Here is a 19313-nt window from a genome sequence, read left to right as displayed (position 1 = left end):
AATTTCAGAGCCTGCTATTGGTCTATTCAGGGATTCAACTTCTTCCTGGTTTAGTCTTGGAAGAGTGTAAGTGTCCAGGAAATTATCCATTTCTTCTAGATTTTCCAGTTTATTTGCATAGAGGTGTTTATAGTATTCTCTGATGGTAGTTTGTATTTCTGTGGGGTCGGTGGTGATATCCCCTTTATCATTTTTAATTGCGTCGATTTGATTCTTCTCTCTTTTCTTCTTTATTAGTCTTGCTAGTGGTCTGTCAATTTTGTTGATCTTTTCAAAAAACCAACTCCTGGATTCATTGATTTTTTGGAGGGTTTTTTGTGTCTCTATCTCCTTCAGTTCTGCTCTGATCTTAGTTATTTCTTGCCTTCTGCTAGCTTTCGAATGTGTTTGCTCTTGCTTCTCTAGTTCTGTTAATTGTGATGTTAGAGTGTCAATTTTAGATCTTTCCTGCTTTCTCTTGTGGGCATTTAGTGCTATAAATTTCCCTCTACACACTGCTTTAAATGTGTCCCAGAGATTCTGGTATGTTGTATCTTTGTTCTCATTGGTTTCAAAGAACATCTTTATTTCTGCCATCATTTCGTTATGTACCCAGTAGTCATTCAGGAGCAGGTTGTTCAGTTTCCATGTAGTTGAGCGGTTTTGATTGAGTTTCTTAGTCCTGAGTTCTAATTTGATTGCACTGTGGTCTGAGAGACAGTTTGTTATAATTTCTGTTCTTGTACATTTGCTGAGGAGTGCTTTACTTCCAATTACGTGGTCAATTTTGGAGTAAGTATGATGTGGTGCTGAGAAGAATGTGTATTCTGTTGATTTGGGGTGGAGAGTTCTATAGATGTCTATTAGGTCTGCTTGCTGCAGAGATGAGTTCAATTCCTGGATATCCTTGTTAACTTTCTGTCTCGTTGATCTGTCTAATGTTGACAGTGGAGTGTTGAAGTCTCCCATTATTATTGTATGGGAGTCTAAGTCTCTTTGTAAGTCTCTAAGGACTTGCTTTATGAATCTGGGTGCTCCTGTATTGGGTGCATATATATTTAGGATAGTTAGCTCTTCCTGTTGAATTGATCCCTTTACCATTATGTAATGGCCTTCTTTGTCTCTTTTGATCTTTGATGGTTTAAAGTCTGTTTTATCAGAGACTAGGATTGCAACCCCCGCTTTTTTGTGTTCTCCATTTGCTTGGTAAATCTTCCTCCATCCCTTTATTTTGAGCCTATGTATGTCTCTGCGTGTGAGATGGGTCTCCTGAATACAGCAGACTGATGGGTCTTGACTCTTTATCCAGTTTGCCAGTCTGTGTCTTTTAATTGGAGCATTTAGTCCATTTACATTTAAGGTTAAGATTGTTATGTGTGAACTTGATCCTGCCATTATGATATTAACTGGTTATTTTGCTCGTTAGTTGATGCAGTTTCTTCCTAGCCTTGATAGTCTTTACATTTTGGCATGTTTTTGCAATGGCTGGTACCGGTTGTTCCTTTCCATGTTTAGTGCTTCCTTCAGGGTCTCTTGTAAGGCAGGCCTAGTGGTGACAAAATCTCTAAGCATTTGCTTATCTGTAAAGGATTTTATTTCTCCTTCACTTATGAAACTTAGTTTGGCTGGATATAAAATTCTGGGTTTAAAATTCTTTTCTTTAAGAATGTTGAATATTGGCCCCCACTCTCTTCTGGCTTGAAGAGTTTCTGCCAAGAGATCTGCTGTTATTCTGATGGGTTTCCCTTTGTGGGTAACCCGACCTTTCTCTCTGGCTGCCCTTAAGATTTTTTCCTTCATTTCAACTTTGGTGAATCTGGCAATTATGTGTCTTGGAGTTGCTCTTCTCGAGGAGTATCTTTGTGGCGTTCTCTGTATTTCCTGGATTTGAATGTTGGCCTGCCCTCCTAGGTTGGGGAAGTTCTCCTGGATGATATCCTGAAGAGTGTTTTCCAACTTGGTTCCATTTTCCCCCTCACTTTCAGGCACCCCAATCAGACGTAGATTGGGTCTTTTTACATAATCCCATACTTCTTGCAGGCTTTGTTCATTTCTTTTTCTTCTTTTTTCTTTTGGTTTCTCTTCTCGCTTCATTTCATTCATTTGATCCTCAATCGCTGACATTCTTTCTTCCAGTTGATCGAGTCGGTTACTGAAGCTTGTGCATTTGTCACGTATTTCTCGTGTCATGGTTTTCGTCTCTTTCATTTCGTTTATGACCTTCTGTGCATTAATTACTCTAGCCATCAATTCTTCCACTTTTTTTTCAAGATTTTTAGTTTCTTTGCGCTGGGTACGTAATTCCTCCTTTAGCTCTGAGAAATTTGATGGACTGAAGCCTTCTTCTCTCATCTCGTTGAAGTCATTCTCCGTCCAGCTTTGATCCGTTGCTGGCGATGAGCTGCGCTCCTTTGCCGGGGGAGATGCGCTCTTATTTTTTGAATTTCCAGCTTTTCTGCCCTGCTTTTTCCCCATCTTTGTGGTTTTATCTGCCTCTGGTCTTTGATGATGGTGATGTACTGATGGGGTTTTGGTGTAGGTGTCCTTCCTGTTTGATAGTTTTCCTTCTAACAGTCAGGACCCTCAGCTGTAGGTCTGTTGGAGATTGCTTGAGGTCCACTCCAGACCCTGTTTGCCTGGGTATCAGCAGCAGAGGCTGCAGAAGATAGAATATTTCTGAACAGTGAGTGTACCTGTCTGATTCTTGCTTTGGAAGCTTCCTCTCAGGGGTGTACTCCACCCTGTGAGGTGTGGGGTGTCAGACTGCCCCTAGTGGGTGATGTCTCCCAGTTAGGCTACTCCGGGGTCAGGGACCCACTTGAGCAGGGAGTCTGTCCCTTCTGAGATCTCAACCTCCGTGTTGGGAGATCCACTGCTCTCTTCAAAGCTGTCAGACAGAGTCGTTTGCATCTGCAGAGCTTTCTGCTGCATTTGTTATTGTTTACTGTGCCCTGTCCCCAGAGGTGGAGTCTACAGAGACAGGCAGGTTTCCTTGAGCTGCTGTGAGCTCCACCCAGTTCGAGCTTCCCAGCAGCTTTGTTTACCTACTTAAGCCTCAGCAATGGCGGGCGCCCCTCCCCCAGCCTCGCTGCTGCCTTGCCGGTAGATCACAGACTGCTGTGCTAGCAATGAGGGAGGCTCCGTGGGTGTGGGAACCTCCTGGCCAGGTGTGGGATATGATCTCCTGGTGTGCCTGTTTGCTTAAAGTGCATTATTGGGGTGGGAGTTACCCGATTTTCCAGGTGTTGTGTGTCTCAGTTCCCCTGGCTAGGAAAAGGGATTCCCTTCCCCCTTGCACTTCCCAGGTGAGGCAATGCCTCGCCCTGCTTCAGCTCTCGCTGGTCGGGCTGCAGCAGCTGACCAGCACGGATCCTCCGGCACTCCTCAGTGAGATGAACCCAGTACCTCAGTTGAAAATGCAGAAATCACCGGTCTTCTGTGTCGCTCGCGCTGGGAGTTGGAGACTGGAGCTGTTCCTATTCGGCCATCTTGCTCCGCCCCCTACTTGACAATTTTTAAAAAATTTTGAAAAGGATAACTGGTGGTCCCTTTGCACAACAAATAAATACTGAAAAGCAATTTTATAAATAATGTAGCCAATTAATTAGTAATGTTCAAATATTTAAGGTTACAAATAAATTAACCTGTTAAATCAAATACATTTTAGTTTCTATCTTGACAAATGGGACTTAATATGACAAAATAAATATGCAGAATTACATTATTAATATGACTGAAATTTGTCAAAACACCAAAGATGGCTGAAGTTATTCTTGTGTTTGCCTGAATGTTCTGTTGATGGGCTAATGATATCTGAATGAGTAATCAAATACAACATACATAATTTATAAATTATTATGAATCTATTTTACAAAACGTATTATTTTGAGCAGAATCACTAATTTATGTTATTTTTACTCAAATTTGATATCATTTGATATTTAAATGTTCTTATGCAAGAAACTATTGCATTCAAGTGGTTAGAAAAAAGATTTGACAAATTAATTTATCCTTTTCCTTACCTAAAAATTTCCACCTGTCAAATCTTCCCCACACTCCAAAGCATAATCTGTCTCCAGCACTGTCAGAAATCCAACACTGAAAACTTCATAACATTTGGTAGCCATCTTTAGTTTAGTAGACTGACAGGATTTGGCTGTGTCCCCACCTAAATCTTACTGTGAATTGTAATAATCCCATGTGTCAAGGGTGGGGCCAGGTGGAGATAACTGAATCATGGGGGTGGTGTCCCCCATGCTGTTCTCATGGTAGTGAATAAGTGTCATGAGATCTCATGGTTATACAAGTGGGAGTTCCCCTGTACAGCTGTCTTGACGGCTGCCATGTAAGACATTCCTTTGCTTCTCCTTTGCCTTCCACTATAATTGTAGGACCTCCACAGCCATGTGGAACTGTAAGTCCATTAAACCTCTTTCCTTTATAAATTACCCAGGTGAGGGTAGTCTTTATTAGCAGCATGAGAACAGACTAATACACAGACACATGGCACAGGAGACGACCTGTCTATTAGTCACATGAGGAGATGGTTACAGTCACAGGCACTGGATGGAGCTGACTCACGTGGGCTTTAGAGAATCCACTGAGAGCATCTTTTCTGACCCTGAGGTTGTAATGTCACATTGGGAGCTTGACATTGGCCATAGGGGGAGCATTTACACCTTGGGAATCTGCACACATTATAAATTGGGTCCCCTTGACCAGTTGAGCAGGTTCTTAAACATCAGAACACCAATGGTTGTGGGTTGCACTGCATGTTGAATTCTGAACTGACCAAGATATCCATGTACACTTGAATACATTTATTTTGTGTATGGGCTTGTGATATGCGGAGCCCCTGAAAATACCCTTGAACTTTTCACAAAGGCCTCAGGGCAGCACTGATTTCATTGGATTGTTATTTTTGAAATGGTTATAATAATTTTAGAGAGATGATTTTTTTTCTTTTCAGGTGTCTGTACATTTTATCCATTTGATATTTATCCTGTAATTAAATAAAGTTATGTAGTTATGTGTTGGCCACCATAATGTGAAATAAATATCCATTTTCTTAGTCTAAATTGATACAATGTTCTTAACCTGTTTCCTTTTTTTCATGGTTATTAGAGCAGATTTTATGTTACTGAGCATTGATGCAATTAAGAAAATGAAATGTTTCTGAATAAAAATATCTAGAGAAGTCTTGTGTGCGTGCTTGTGTGTGTGTTACTAAAATAGCATTAATTGCTTAACTTTTAGAAAGATGAATTTCAAACTTGAAAAGATTCTTGATTAGTAAAAAGAAAGATATCAATAAGAAGATGAAATATTCTAGGAAAAATAGTACTAGTTAGATCAACTTTGTTAAATTACACTAATGTAGAACATTAAAAAATGAAAAGTTCACCATTTAATTCTCATTTTAGATAATCCAAAGAAGATGAAATGGCTCGAGTTGCCAGGAATTAAACATGGTGATTAAGAAACTGATTTATACAGCAGAGAAGGAATTCATGTAACTACTCAACACAAAGCAGATCTTCCAATGTAGAATTATTCCCATCTTGTTCTCTGTATGATAAGTTTGCTTAGTCCAGAGCCTTGTCAATTCTTGTAACATACTCAGCTATTCATCCATTTCCCTCCAAGGCAACTAGATTAGTAATTCATACTTGGGCTTTATGAAAATAGTATCATAAAAATGTTTGAACATATGTTGACTCTCAAAGCCAGGTACTGTAACTTTTCCTCTGAGAATGAACTCAACTGAGTTGATTAAATATGTTTAATATATTGTAGGACTTACAATTATGAATTCATTTAGTCCAGAATACTTTTTATGCATATTTTGTTTATAAAAATAAGCTTGGCCAAAACTATGTTTTATTTAAAAAATTGAATTTGAAGTGAGTGTTTTCTCAGCTTCAAACTGAGGATTTGTTTTCTGAGTTGAGCAGAAAGCTATTGTTCTGCAAAGAAGTACAGATGCTAAGGAATGCAAGAGAACACCATTTATTCCATGGTTTCCAAAGCAGGAGAAAGCAAGGAGTTGTTTAGCTGTATTTAATACATTCTTTCCAATGCCTATTTCTTGAATCTTCTGTCTATTATTTCAGCCATTATTGCTGTAAATTACTTGGGCTAGTGACTGAGGGTATGTGGAAGGACTTAGCCATGGGCTACATGGCACTGACCTCTAATCAGAGCTCTCCACTTGGCTCTCTTTGATTCCCTGGAAGCATTTCCACCTCTTTGCCTGCTCTGTCTGTTGCATGGTGGTATGATGTGGCTTAGTGCAAATCACCACCTGAGGCTTGAGATGACCAGTGTGCAGGGCCCATACTAGCTAGCTTTTCCAAAACAGAGGACAGCACACTGGAGAGAACCTGGATAAGAAGTGTCAGGTGCAAGGAGTGATGGTTTGATGATTACACTGTTCACCACTCTGCTTTTGCAATTCACTGGCAAAATTTCATTGCAAGCATTTTTAGGCCTAATTTTGTAACAGGGCTGACATAGAGAAGGGGGGAGGGGCAGTCAACTCAGTTGGAATTAAAAAGGAGCAGAGGAGTGAAAGCATAGGGCCAGTGGATTAAAAAAATCACAAAAACAGAACTTAGAAAAAGTCATGGTTCATAGTCAGTATTTCATGATCTGGAGTGGCATCATTTAAAATTATAAAAAAATTCTTTAAATGTAGGCCTTCATGGAACTATAGAAAGCAAATCAGGGGGACATCTCATAGAGCACAACTTCTTACTTATCTACACTCCCATGCATTTGTCAGAAATAAAAAGTTAAAAAGTGTTCTTTCTGATTGTATAATTTACTGATTGTTATCTCCGAACATATTCCACATAGTTGAGAGCTGGAGGATCTTCTCACTAAGCCCAGGTCTTTGGTAGCTAGCTGTGGTGGCCATTGTGGAGGCACTGCCAGATCACCCCATTGGGACCCAGGCTCTTTTTTTTTTTTTTTTTTTTTTTTTTTTAAATTTATTTATTATTATTAAACTTCAAGTTGTAGGGTACATGTGCACAACGTGCAGGTTTGCTACATATGTATACTTGTGCCATGTTGGTGTGCTGCACCCATCAACTCGTCATTTACATCAGGTATAACTCCCAATGCCCAAAGGATTATAAATTATGCTGCTATAAGGACACATGCACACGTATGTTTATTGCAGCACTATTCACAATAGCAAAGACTTGGAATCAACCCAAATGTCCATCAGTGACAGATTGGATTAAGAAAATGTGGCACATATACACCATGGAATACTATGCAGCCATAAAAAAGGATGAGTTTGTGTCCTTTGTAGGGACATGGATGCAGCTGGGACCCAGGCTCTTATTACTCTGGCTGCCGAGAGCATTGGAGATTCTCATCTAAGTCCCTCTGTGGGGATTGACCGAGGCCAATGAAATCCACCTCACCCAAGAACTCACACTAACCTCCCACTATATACCCTCCTGCCGAGCAACCCATATCCAATAAAGGTAAGTCCAGCCTCCTTGCTTCCATGGGATAACTCTGAAAAGCCATCTTAGCTACAAAGCTCCTTGTGAATTTAGTGGAGGCCTTTACTGAGGGTGTCTCACGTTTAAATTCCTCACTCTGGCTTATCCTAGCTTCCCTCCTTCCCTCCACAAATGGTGATCCCAATAAACCACTTACACCCCAGTCTGTGTTCCAGAATCTGATTTCTTTGTAATATTGCTGATGAGAACTCGGTCTAACACAATCTGATGCATTCTTGTTCACCAGGGCTGCCCTTACAGGCCTAGCCACCTGCACAGTAGGCCTTAACCTGTGAGCTCCTAACATTACAGGTCTTTAAACAATGTACACTCAGCTGGGCACGGGGGCTCACACCTGTAATCCCAGCACTTTGGGAGGCCGAGGTGGATGAATCACGAGGTCAAGAGATCGAGACCGTCCTGGCCAACACAGTGAAACCCCGTCTCTACTAAAAATAGAAAAATTATCTGGGTGTGGTGGCGCAAGCCTGTAGTCCCAGCTACTTGGGAAGCTGAGGCAGGAGAATGGCTTGAACCCGGGAGGCGGAGGTTGCAGTGAGCCGAGACTGCGCCACTGCACTCCAGCCTGGGCGACAGGGGGAAACTCCGCCTCAGAAAGTGTACATGCGTACATTTGTGTACAGTCACTGCTGCCACAGTGTGACTGTTCTATTTGAAGGGCTCTAGTTAATCAATGCTGTGCAAAACTAGCTCTTCTGCTCCAAACTTCAGTCACATATGTTGATCCAGCCTTGTGGTGAATTTTATTTTGGGGCTGTTGGTTTCCTTTCTTGCAGAAAACCTTAGTTAAGACGATGAGAACCAATTAAAGAGAGTCTAGTTATATGAGATCACCGAAGAACAGATGTTTCAGGTATTAATCTCTTTCTTCCAGAATTTGCCTTAGATTTTATTAAGATTTGCTCTTTCCTTTCCCCAACCCCTGCCATTATCAGGCCTGTAAATCTAAAGTTATTGGAAGTAGTAGTCTCTATTAGGCCACAGATGATCCTATTTTACTTTATTCTAATCATCATAGCCAAGAAGAGACATTCAAGTGTTAGGGAAGAGACAAATAAAATCTTCAAGAAAAGTTTTTCTATCCACTTAAGCAAAAAGAAGCAGGCAGCTTCCTCTAAAACAATAAAATTGTTAATAAATAAAAGTAGTATGTAAACTCTCCAATTATTAATAAACAAAAATAGTACATAAATCTTCCACATATTATTAACTCTAATAATATTAACTGCTAAAGACAAAAGGCTAAATAAAAATGGTAACAATTATATAACAAATTATTAATGATGGCAACTGTTCCATATGCCATCCTTTCCTGATTAGAAACTCTTTAAAATGTTTCTTAACACCTTTAATGAGATGATTAGAAACTTTTCTTTTGCAAATAATACACATATTAAGACATTTTCCCCTGAGCCTGGTCCTCTCTCTAGATATTGAAGAGTTTTCAGATGTTATGATTCTGGAGTTGATCATACGTATCTCCATCCTTCATTCCTATTTTACTTCCAACCTCCTTGGGTTTTGTCTCTGTCAGTTTGCTTTCCACAGTTGTCTCCTTGCCTCATAAGTTACTGGAATGAAGTTCCAATGTGTTTTAAAAATTTCTTTTTATATCCTCTATTAATGTAATGTAAAATTTAATGTAAAATTTCTACTCCTCTATTACATAATTTTTCAGTTTTCAAAACTTGGTCTCTTTGGAATTCTTACCAATGGAAGTAATGTTCAATTTTAGCAAATTGCATATGCAGAACTTCTTGTCCATGTCAAAAAATGTAAGGGAATAAATTAATGTACACTGGTATTTGACAGAAAAAGGGTTTTTAAACAAATGCATGCTCTCTCTTTCCTTTGTGTACATTTTGTTAATTTTGCATAAAATTCCCTTTCCTCCTTGGTGCACCTGGAAAAATAAAACGCCAGCTTATATTTGACTACTTCTTTGAAGCTTCTCTGACATCTTTATACCTCTCTGGCAATATTCATTGTGGCGTCTCTGTGCTGTGTAGATGTTATTACAATGGCAGTTACCTCTTGCATTATAATAACAATTATTATTATTTTACTTATTTAATTTCATGTGTCTTTCTTCCTAATAGGCTTTGAGATTCTTGAAATGAAAATCTACATACCAGTCATCTTTGTATTTCAGTGTCTAGACTTACGCAGAGTATAGATAGGATATTCTGTAAATGTTAATGAAATTGTAAGTAAGGGGGTGTTTAGTTAAAGATGCTGAATAAAACCATTTTCTGTTACATGGGAGTTTTAAAGATGGGTTAATTCCCATGACTGCAAGAGGTACAGAGATGAGAAGAAATCACTCTGAATTAGTTGATGATAATAAATATTATTTTTAAAACACCATTAAGAAGCCTACTTGATTGAGAAACAGGTTGCACTGTTACAAACAAACCAACATCTTTCTCCTGCATTTACTAATGGAAACCTCCATCCAGAAATCTAGCTATGGGAAATACCTAAGAGAATGGAAAATTATAGAAGAGTGGACAAAATCTAAAATTCTGGCCTCCACCTGGGACACTTTTATAGTTAGAAACTGCTTGAGAGGAATAGCAATCACGTTTTTACATATGTTAATGCATTTCTGTACCTAGAAGTCATAGATATGTGCACATAATGGCTCTTGTCTGCTCAGGCTGAGCTCTGTATCATGCTTTGCTTGGCTTTTCTGTTCTTTCGCAGAGGAGACTGCTCGCAGCAGGAGAATTACCATGCTGAGAAATTGACAACACGTGCTTATCTTTTAATGTGACTAATCCATTAAACAATAAACCAGGGCTTCATCTTCATTATAATTCTTTACATGGGTCATGGACCATAACATAATCTTAAATTTGTCTTTAGTTTTGGTGAAATAATGTTATTCTAATTCATGGAAGGATCCAGGAGGCTCTTTGTTGGCTATTGCATTTATTCTAACTAAATAATAGAATCTTGTAACTGGAAACAACTTTTTATATCATGAAACTGACATTCTTGTTTTATAGATGAGCAACCAGATAATAATGCTTAATGTCTGACCCAGGGGTCTAGAGATGGTCAGTGTTCTTTCCACTGCAGCAAGCTGACTTTATCATGTAAGCTTGTGTTTCCCTTTGAACACTGAGGAAGCCCGAATTCTTTAGAATAGAATGTCTGAATTAATAAATTATTTCTATGATGACTGACATTTTCCTTTTCCTCTGTGTAGGTAGAAGAATGGTCACTAAAGAGGGCCACACCCTAGTCTCAGGAACTTGTGGATATGTTGTCTTACATGGCAGAAGGAGCTTTAGAGGTGGTATTAAAACTATTGACAATAATATATGGAGATTATTGGGTGGGCTCAATGTGAATATGTGGGTCTTTAAAAGTGGACAGAAGGGCAGAGCAGCAAGTCAGAAAGATAAGCTGAAAGACATTCTCTTTCAAAGCCCCAGAAGGACTTGACACACCATTGCTGGCTTTTAAGATGGAGGAAGGAATCCATGAGCCAAGGGATGCAGGCAGCCTCTAGAAGCTGGAAACGTCCAGCAAACTTCTCTCTCAGAGTCCCCAGAAGGAACACAACCCTGCTGACACCTTGCTTTAGGCCTGGTGAGACTCAAAGTACAGAAACCAACTGAGCCCATGAACTTCTGACTTCTAAGTTTGTGGCAAAATTTTACTGTAGCAATAGAAAACAAAAGCACCCTCCTTCTCTATTCCCTTCATCTCTTCCAGTTTCACATCCTCCTATCATCATCACCACCATTTTCACCATCATCATCATCACCACCACCATGGCCCTCTTTTATTGAGCGCCTATCAAGTAGGAGGCACGGGGCTTAGTGCTTCCTTGCCTCTGTCTCTGACGTTTACCACAATCCCATCAGGTAGCTGTTATGAACTCGTCTTGACAAATGATAACTGAGATAACTGAGTCCTGGAAAGGCAAGCAACTTTTCATAGGCCACAGACATAAGAAGTATAGGATCCTAGGGAGCTATCTCTGGTTGAAAAATTATTTCAACTTTGTAGGCAGGCAAAAGCTATAATAGGCTATTGTTTATATTTTTCCTTTCCTTTCCCTTTCCCTTTCCCTCTCCCTTTCCCTTTCCTCGCCCTGTCACCCAGGCTAGAGTGTAGTGGTATGATCTGGGCTCACTGCAACCTCCGCCTACTAGGTTCAACCAATTCTCCCTGCCTCGGCCTCTCAAGTAGCTGAAATTACAGGTGCCTGCTACCACGCCCAGCTAATTTTTGTATTTTTTCAGTAGAGATGGGGTTTCTCCATGTTGGCCAGCCAGGCTGGTCTTGAACTCCTGACCTCAAGTGATCTGCCCACCTCAGCCTCCCAAAGTGCTGGGATTACAGGCGTGAGCCACCACAACTGGCCTCAATATAACTTTTTATGAAGAATCTAAAAAGACTTAAAAAAAATTCTTCTTCAAATTGATAAACTGTAGCATATGGGCAAGTGATTATTACCAGAGTTTAGTAGTACAGAAAGATGAATATGTACTTATAAACAATAAATTTAAAAAAATTTAGCCATGATATACAAATAAACACAGTATTTTGAGTGATTATATTTTGTTACAGTATGCAATGTAGTTAACATTCCATCTGCAAGCTTAGAGATTATTAAGGTTTTCCTACGTGATTTTACAAGAAGCCTTTAGATAAGGAGATTATTCTCGTCTCTTCATTGTCTGATCTAGAATTAAGTTCAAGTTAGCTAAACACTGCTGTATGTTTATGTAATCTGAATGAATTGGCTGGAAATATGTATTCTGGTCTCAGAGTACTGAAATGATTAAAAATATGCAGGGAGCAGATGCTTACCAAATACCATTTGCTGGTGATCCTCAACCTGTAGATAGCAGGAAGCCCAGAGCTCAGGTGAGTCTGCGCTGCCACATGAGGATGCCTGGTGTGCAGTGCTGGCAGAAACCTAAAAAGACAAGGCTGTATTACTGGAGGTTAGAAAGGGGACCTGGTGAACATCCTAGAAGGCCAGGAAGCCTAGAAAATGAAAAAGTGAAAAAGTAAAAGGCAGAAACAGAAATACAGGGAAAGAATGATAGCACAGGGCTAGAGACAAGAAAGAATATAGGAAGTATTCAAAGCAGAGCTATTACAAAGATACCTGAAAACGTTATAAAAAAGGGCAGATTTGGTGTTTTGGGGTACAGCATTTAGGATGAGCTAAGTTATAAGCCAAAGAACTTTTAGGATTGTTTTTTATGCTCCCCACATTTTTATAAGGGTTCACTTCTCACTGCACATAAAAATATTTTAAAAATAGCTAACTAACATTTATTGAGCATTTACTATGTGGCGGAAGGGCTTGATTTATTGGTCATTAGTTCACATCGTTAGTGCAAAAAAAGAGCTGGGATTTGGGTCTAATTCTTTTTGACATCTAAGCCCATTCATTTTTAACCACTACACTGTAATTTTGAAGACACACAGAATTTATACTTGTGTCTGTCTAGTCAGGATAATTAAAGACTTTCACTTACACCCTGAAATCTTGAGACTGGGCCTCTGGAAAGCTAAATAAGAAATCACAGGGCCATGCTGATGCCTCACTGGACAAAGATGAATGGGTTCATGAGCAGGTCTCCCTCTCTCAGAGAGCCAGACCTCATCCTGTTTCTCAATATCTACAAGACATGGACAGAGAAAGCAGGGAATGAGGGTGGGGGTGGTGGGGAGGGCAGGACGGGGGTGGACTGAAGGTTGCCACGCAATATCCATACTTTCAATTTTCTTTAGTAATAGAACACCAGTGCTATTCTTGATGTCAATGTTCTCCGCTCAAATGCTACTTTTGTAGCCCCCATTTCAGTTAGATCTGCCAATATAGTTATGTTCTAGCCAATAAAACTACAGGGGAAGTTGTGTGAAACTTTCAAGAAGGCTCTTTAAAGAGAGCTTGATTAGGAGGAACACCACTTCGGTCCTCTGCCATTACTTTCTCTTACTGCCTGAAGCAGATGGAATTGTTGAAGTTTAGCAGCTATTTTGTACCATGAGATGACCTTGAGGATGAAAACCAGCATTAGGATGGTGGAGAAAACAAAACAAAACAAGACAGAGCAAACCTCTTCAATTACACCAGCACTGAACTTTATGCTCCTGGACTTGAGAGAAAAATGGAATTCAGTGATCACTGAGACAGTGTTATTTTGAATTTTCTAATATATGTAAGGTAACATAATCCTAACAGATACAATGGTTGGTTTAGTCTGAATTGTCATAGAAACAGACATCAGCACGGGATTTGACATGTAAAAGACGTATTGGAGAAAAAAATCTGTGGTGAGAAAAGGCGAGGCAGCCAAAGGTAGTGAGGAGAGTCTTGCAAAGGAGAGTGGGAAGGAAGGAGGGTGACAGGGAGAGTCTCGGTCTGTAGCGTAGTTCTACAAAGGTTTTGGCCGGGCTGATGGAGGTCCTCACTCCAAAGCTGCCCATCTGAGAAGCCCTGCAATTCTCAGGCCTGGGTCTTGTCCTGGTCTTTGGCTGAGAGCAGTGATCGTGGTGGTGGATTCAGAGCCCAGAAACTAGGGCCATTCGTTAGTCATATTTCTCGCAGCAAGAGAGCATGGTGCATTTACATGGCCTCCAGAGCAGCCCGGTTTTGTTTATATCTGTTTGTGCTTAGACTCCTCCTCCTCAAAAATATTCTTAGAGATGGCAGTGGTGGCAAACTGGCCAAAAACATTTCAACTAGGACAAGGCCAAAAATGATGACACTGGTGGCCTCTTGTTACTGGCGTCCCTCAGTGGTCAGTGTGTCTGTCATGGGCTGAATCCATTTTGAAGGTGAGAGTAAGAAAGCACACTTTTGTGGTTTCTCCCAGTTTGGAAAGTTAAATGGGGACTGAGAACTCTTAACATAGATTAGGTGACTGCCAGCCCAAGGCTGGCCTGAGAAGCCCGTCTGGATGTGGAGGATGTTGGTCTCCCTCCTGCTACACTGAAGTCTGCCCAATGCCACAACTCAGAGCTACCACTAGCAACCACTAGCAGCAACACACTGCCAGGAACGTCAGGTCCATAAATGCACTACAAAGGCTATAAATGGAAAATGTGCTTTTCCTATTGACTTGATTGTATAAATAGCTTAGAGATGTTTTCCAAGTGCAAATCCCTAACACTTTTAAAATTTTATTTCACCTGGTGGGAAGAAAATACTCATTAAAGGATCCACAAACTTCAGCTTCTTGGCAGGAATTTTCAGCTCATTACATGGTAATTAATACTAATCTATATGCTAAAAAATATAAAAAACCCCGTTTTCTTTGTTCCGATTTTTATACTGCTTCTCTGCCAGACAGCCAATAAAGCTAAAACAGAATTCTTTGTTTTTTTAAAAAGTCTATAAAGCACTGAAAAAAATTTTGTGCCTAGGCTAAAGAAATCTATACATTTTTAGTTTCAGGATAATACAAGTTTATTACTATTTTTTAAATTACTAATATTGCTACCACACATTGCAACAACTCTAGGTCCAACAACCATTAAAAAAAAAAAATGCAAGTAATAGTTAAGAATTTGAAAACTTTTAAAATCCACTTTTTAGATATGGCTTTATCTGGATTAAGTTACTTAAAAATGTGACCTCACTAACTGAGATAATATTTCATATTGCATCTGGTATCAGATATGCCAGGATCATTGCAGATTTAAAAGCATGGTCTCTGATGATTATTCCAAACTCTGCTATAGAGAATAAATGAGAGACAAGAAGTCTGTTTCTTAAAAACAAGAAATATAGAGTGTATTTGCTTACACTTCTGCACTCATAATTTTTGGAAAAATTGTAATGACTTGTAAGAGAGGACTGAAAAGATATAGCTTTCATTTTTCTAAGATTTTAGGAAATAATTCTGATGACTATGGTAATGAATATGAAAATGATGAAGAAAGTAAACAAGATATAGGAATAAGCATGGGGATGACTGGTTGGAAATGAAATTGACATTAAGGACTTACTATAAATAAGGTACTGGACATAGGTATTTCATTTGTTATGAATTTAAATTACATAAATGTGAAATAATATGAATTACATATTACAGTTTCATTCTATGCAAAAAATTGAAACTATGCAAACCTTCCCAAGTTAAAAATTCATGAAAATACTGAATATTTACAAACAAAGATGGCAGGCATGCGGAATTGGTAAAATGTGTTTATGCCATTGCCATATTGTTGCCTCATTTTAACCAGAAACACTAATACCTGCTATTCTTTCTTAAGATTGGATTTGCAATGGTGCCAGTTTTGAGTTATGTCAAGTCTTCAGAAGTACATCTCTTTCATGCACTGTGACTACCATCCACTGTGTTTCAGGGATGGCCACTTGAAACTGCAATAATTGTCATTAGGGGGTCCCTTAGTGCAGTGAGGGAGATGAAGAAATATATAGGGTGAGTGGAATAAGGTGAGATGTAAAATGACGAACATGAGTAGAATGTTTCCAAAGTACAGAGAAGGGACACATGACACAACTTTGGAGGCAGGTAAGACATTCTAAGGGAACTGTTGTCTGAGTTGACTCATGCAGGTAAGTAGAAGTTAGCCCAGGAAATTGTTGGCTGGATGGGTGGACTGTAGGAGGGAAAGGACATTCAGGTAGAAGAAACAACATATGCAAAGACATGGAGATAAGCATTTTGGATAGTCTGGAGCACAATGAGTGAGGAGGCTGGGGAGGTAGTTGGCAGCCATATTATTCAAGGATATGCCAAGGAGCATGAACAAAACAGAGGTACTCATACTTGCTTCCTAGACTTTATGAAGCAGAATGATGTGGCCAAATTTGTTTTATAGGAATCATTCTGAAAGCAGTATGGAAGATGACTGGTAGGAGGCAGAAGAAGCCAATGTTAGACATGATGGGGGTCAAAACCAAGGCAGGAGTAGTTGGCAAAGGTGAAAAAGGGTTAGATTGGGAGACCAGTATGCAGAAAATAAATAAGTCTTGGTAACAGATTTGTTTGGGGCTGGGGAAGGAAGAGCTGCGGATAAGAATGGATGTGTGGATATATGGAGACATGAGGATAGAAGAAACAAGACTTATAGACCAGTTGGATATGGGTGCTAAGCTACAAAATAGAGTTTATTATAAATAGTGCATTTTGGGCTTTGATCATGTGTAGTGAACGATTAGCTTAGTAGGTCTGAATTGTTCAAACCCTGCATATTCCAAAAAAATCCCCAACCGGGCCCTGTCCATCTCCTGAAAGATAATCCCTGAGCCTTTGGAATATCCTGTTTTTTAAGAGTATCTTGGCCGGGCGCAGTGGCTCAAGCCTGTAATCCCAGCACTTTGGGAGGCCGAGACGGGCGGATCACGAGGTCAGGAGATCGAGACCATCCTGGCTAACACGGTGAAACCCCGTCTCTACTAAAAATACAAAAAACTAGCCAGGCGAGGTGGCGGGCGCCTGTAGTCCCAGCTACTTGGGAGGCTGAGGCAGGAGAATGGCGTAAACCCGGGAGGCGGAGCTTGCAGTGAGCTGAGATCCGGCCACTGCAGTCCAGCCCGGGCTACAGAGCAAGACTCTGTCTCAAAAAAAAAAAAAAAAAAAAAAGGGTATCTTTATTTACCTAAGGCTTTGGGTTGTGCCAGGTCATCCATGCAAACAATGCAATTTATAGTGGGAGCCTTAGGTCATGCAGTATCAACTTGACCTCTGGAAGGAATGGACACTAAATAACTAATGCTAGCCGTGTGGACAGTGAGCCACAACTATGTGACCAAACCCCAATAAAAATCTTGGACAACAAGGCTTGGGGAACCTCCCTGGTCGGTAGTACTTGGTGTGTGTTGACACACATTATTACTGGAGGATTAAGCAATATCTGTAAGAATCCACAGGGAGAGGACAATTGGAAGCTTGTGCCTGGTTTCATCTGTTCTTTGCCCCATGTGCCTTTTACCTTTGCCTATTTTAATCAGTATCCTCTCATTACAACAAACTGTAACAGTGGGTATTAGAGATTTTATGTGGTCTGCAAGCCTCTCTAGAGAATTACTGAAGCTGAGAATGGTTTCAGAAGCCCCCAAGTACAAGTAATCAACTGGGTAAATGGTGGTGCCATCCATGGAGCTACGGAATATATGAAGAGAATCCGATTTGGAGGAAAAGATGAGTTCAACTTTGAACATAATGGGTTGAGGTGCTTGGGGAACATCAAGTGGAGATGTCTGGTAAGAAGTATTTATAACATGGAATGGAAGAGAAAGGACTAAGCCAGAGCCATGAATCTGGGAACTGTAACTATGGAGATGTTACTCAAATTTGTGTGTATAGATGAGATTGCCCTGAGAATAAGAAGAGAAGAAAGTTAAAGAGAGAATCATGGGGAGCCTCAATCTTTTTTCTTCTTTTCTTCTTCTTCTTCTTCCTTTTTTTTTTTTTTTTTTTTTGTGGCAGGGTCTCACTCTGTCACCCAGGCTGGAGTGCAGTGGCACTATCATGGCTCAGTGAAGCCTCAACCTCATGGGCTCAAGTCATCCTCCCACCATAGCCTCTCAAGTAGCTGGAACTACAGGTGTGCCATCACATCTAGCTAATTTTAAAATATTTTGTAGTAATGAGGTCTCCTATGTTGCCCAGGCTGGTCTGGAACTCCCAGGCTCAAGCAATACCCCTGCTTCAGCCTCCCAGACTGCTGGGATTATAAGCATGAGTCACCACCCCAGGCCAGACCCCCAATCTTTAAGGCAAAGAAAACTTTCTTAAAACCAGGATGAAATAAAGAAATGAGTGGTATCTCAAACACCAAGGGAGAAAGAACTATGTCTAATAACATCAAAAAGATCAAGTAATACTAGAAATGAAGAGTATTACCTGTATTTTTAAATGATGGCATTGGCCTGCCCTCCCCATTATATAGATGAAGAAACAGAGACTCAAAGAGTTATGATAACTTGACAGAAGTCACCAAGAAAGTAGCAGACGGTAGACAGCCCATGCTGTTCCCACAAAATCCTCCAACTGGGCAGTCTCAGTCATTATTTCAGAGGCCATCCTGGACTTCCTCTGTGCATAAAGCCTTCCCTAACCTTGCCAGCTCACTCTGCTCTCTCCCTTTAGCACTCACACTGCTGCACATGTACTTTATGAAGAGTCACTCTATCACTCAACTTGATCTTAGCCAAAAGGCCAACTCTCAGTGAGAGTTTAGGCAGGGAATTACATTTCAAAGCATAGCTATGCAAGGCTATGCATTACAACATACTTTTTGACTCCCTATTTTTGTGATGTTGCTTCAGATATAAAAAACTAAATGTCACCCCAGGGTTGTATATACTGTAAGAACAAAAGAATCAATCTATAGCGATTTTATTATGAATCCAATTTGTAGATTATGGTAACTTTAAAAACATCTTCTTCCGGCAATAGGGGGGAATGATATAGCGAGACAGCAAAACTGGTAAGGAGTGAACAGAGTGAAAACTCCACCTCTTTCCTCTGGGGAAGGTAATGAAGGGTTGGGGATGGTAAAGTATTTACAAGAGTTTAATTTAGCACGAGGAAAGTTGGCAGGATGATCCAGGTGAAACACTGGACAAAATAAGACATTAAAATAAAAAAAGAGGGGGTGAAATTATAAATGTTGACTGTGAGACAAGTGGGGAAATTGGTTCCTGGGAATAAGGGCCGGGCATGGTGGCTCACACCTATAATCCCAACACTTTGGGAGGCTGAGGCGGGTGGATCACCTGACGTCAGGAGTTCGAGACCAGCCTGGCCAACATGGTGAAACCCCATCTCTACTAAAAAT

Source organism: Chlorocebus sabaeus, chromosome 8 (genome assembly GCF_047675955.1).
Source record: "Chlorocebus sabaeus isolate Y175 chromosome 8, mChlSab1.0.hap1, whole genome shotgun sequence".
In the NCBI taxonomy this organism is placed as follows: Eukaryota; Metazoa; Chordata; class Mammalia; order Primates; family Cercopithecidae; genus Chlorocebus; species Chlorocebus sabaeus.
This window is presented reverse-complemented; position numbering follows the sequence as displayed.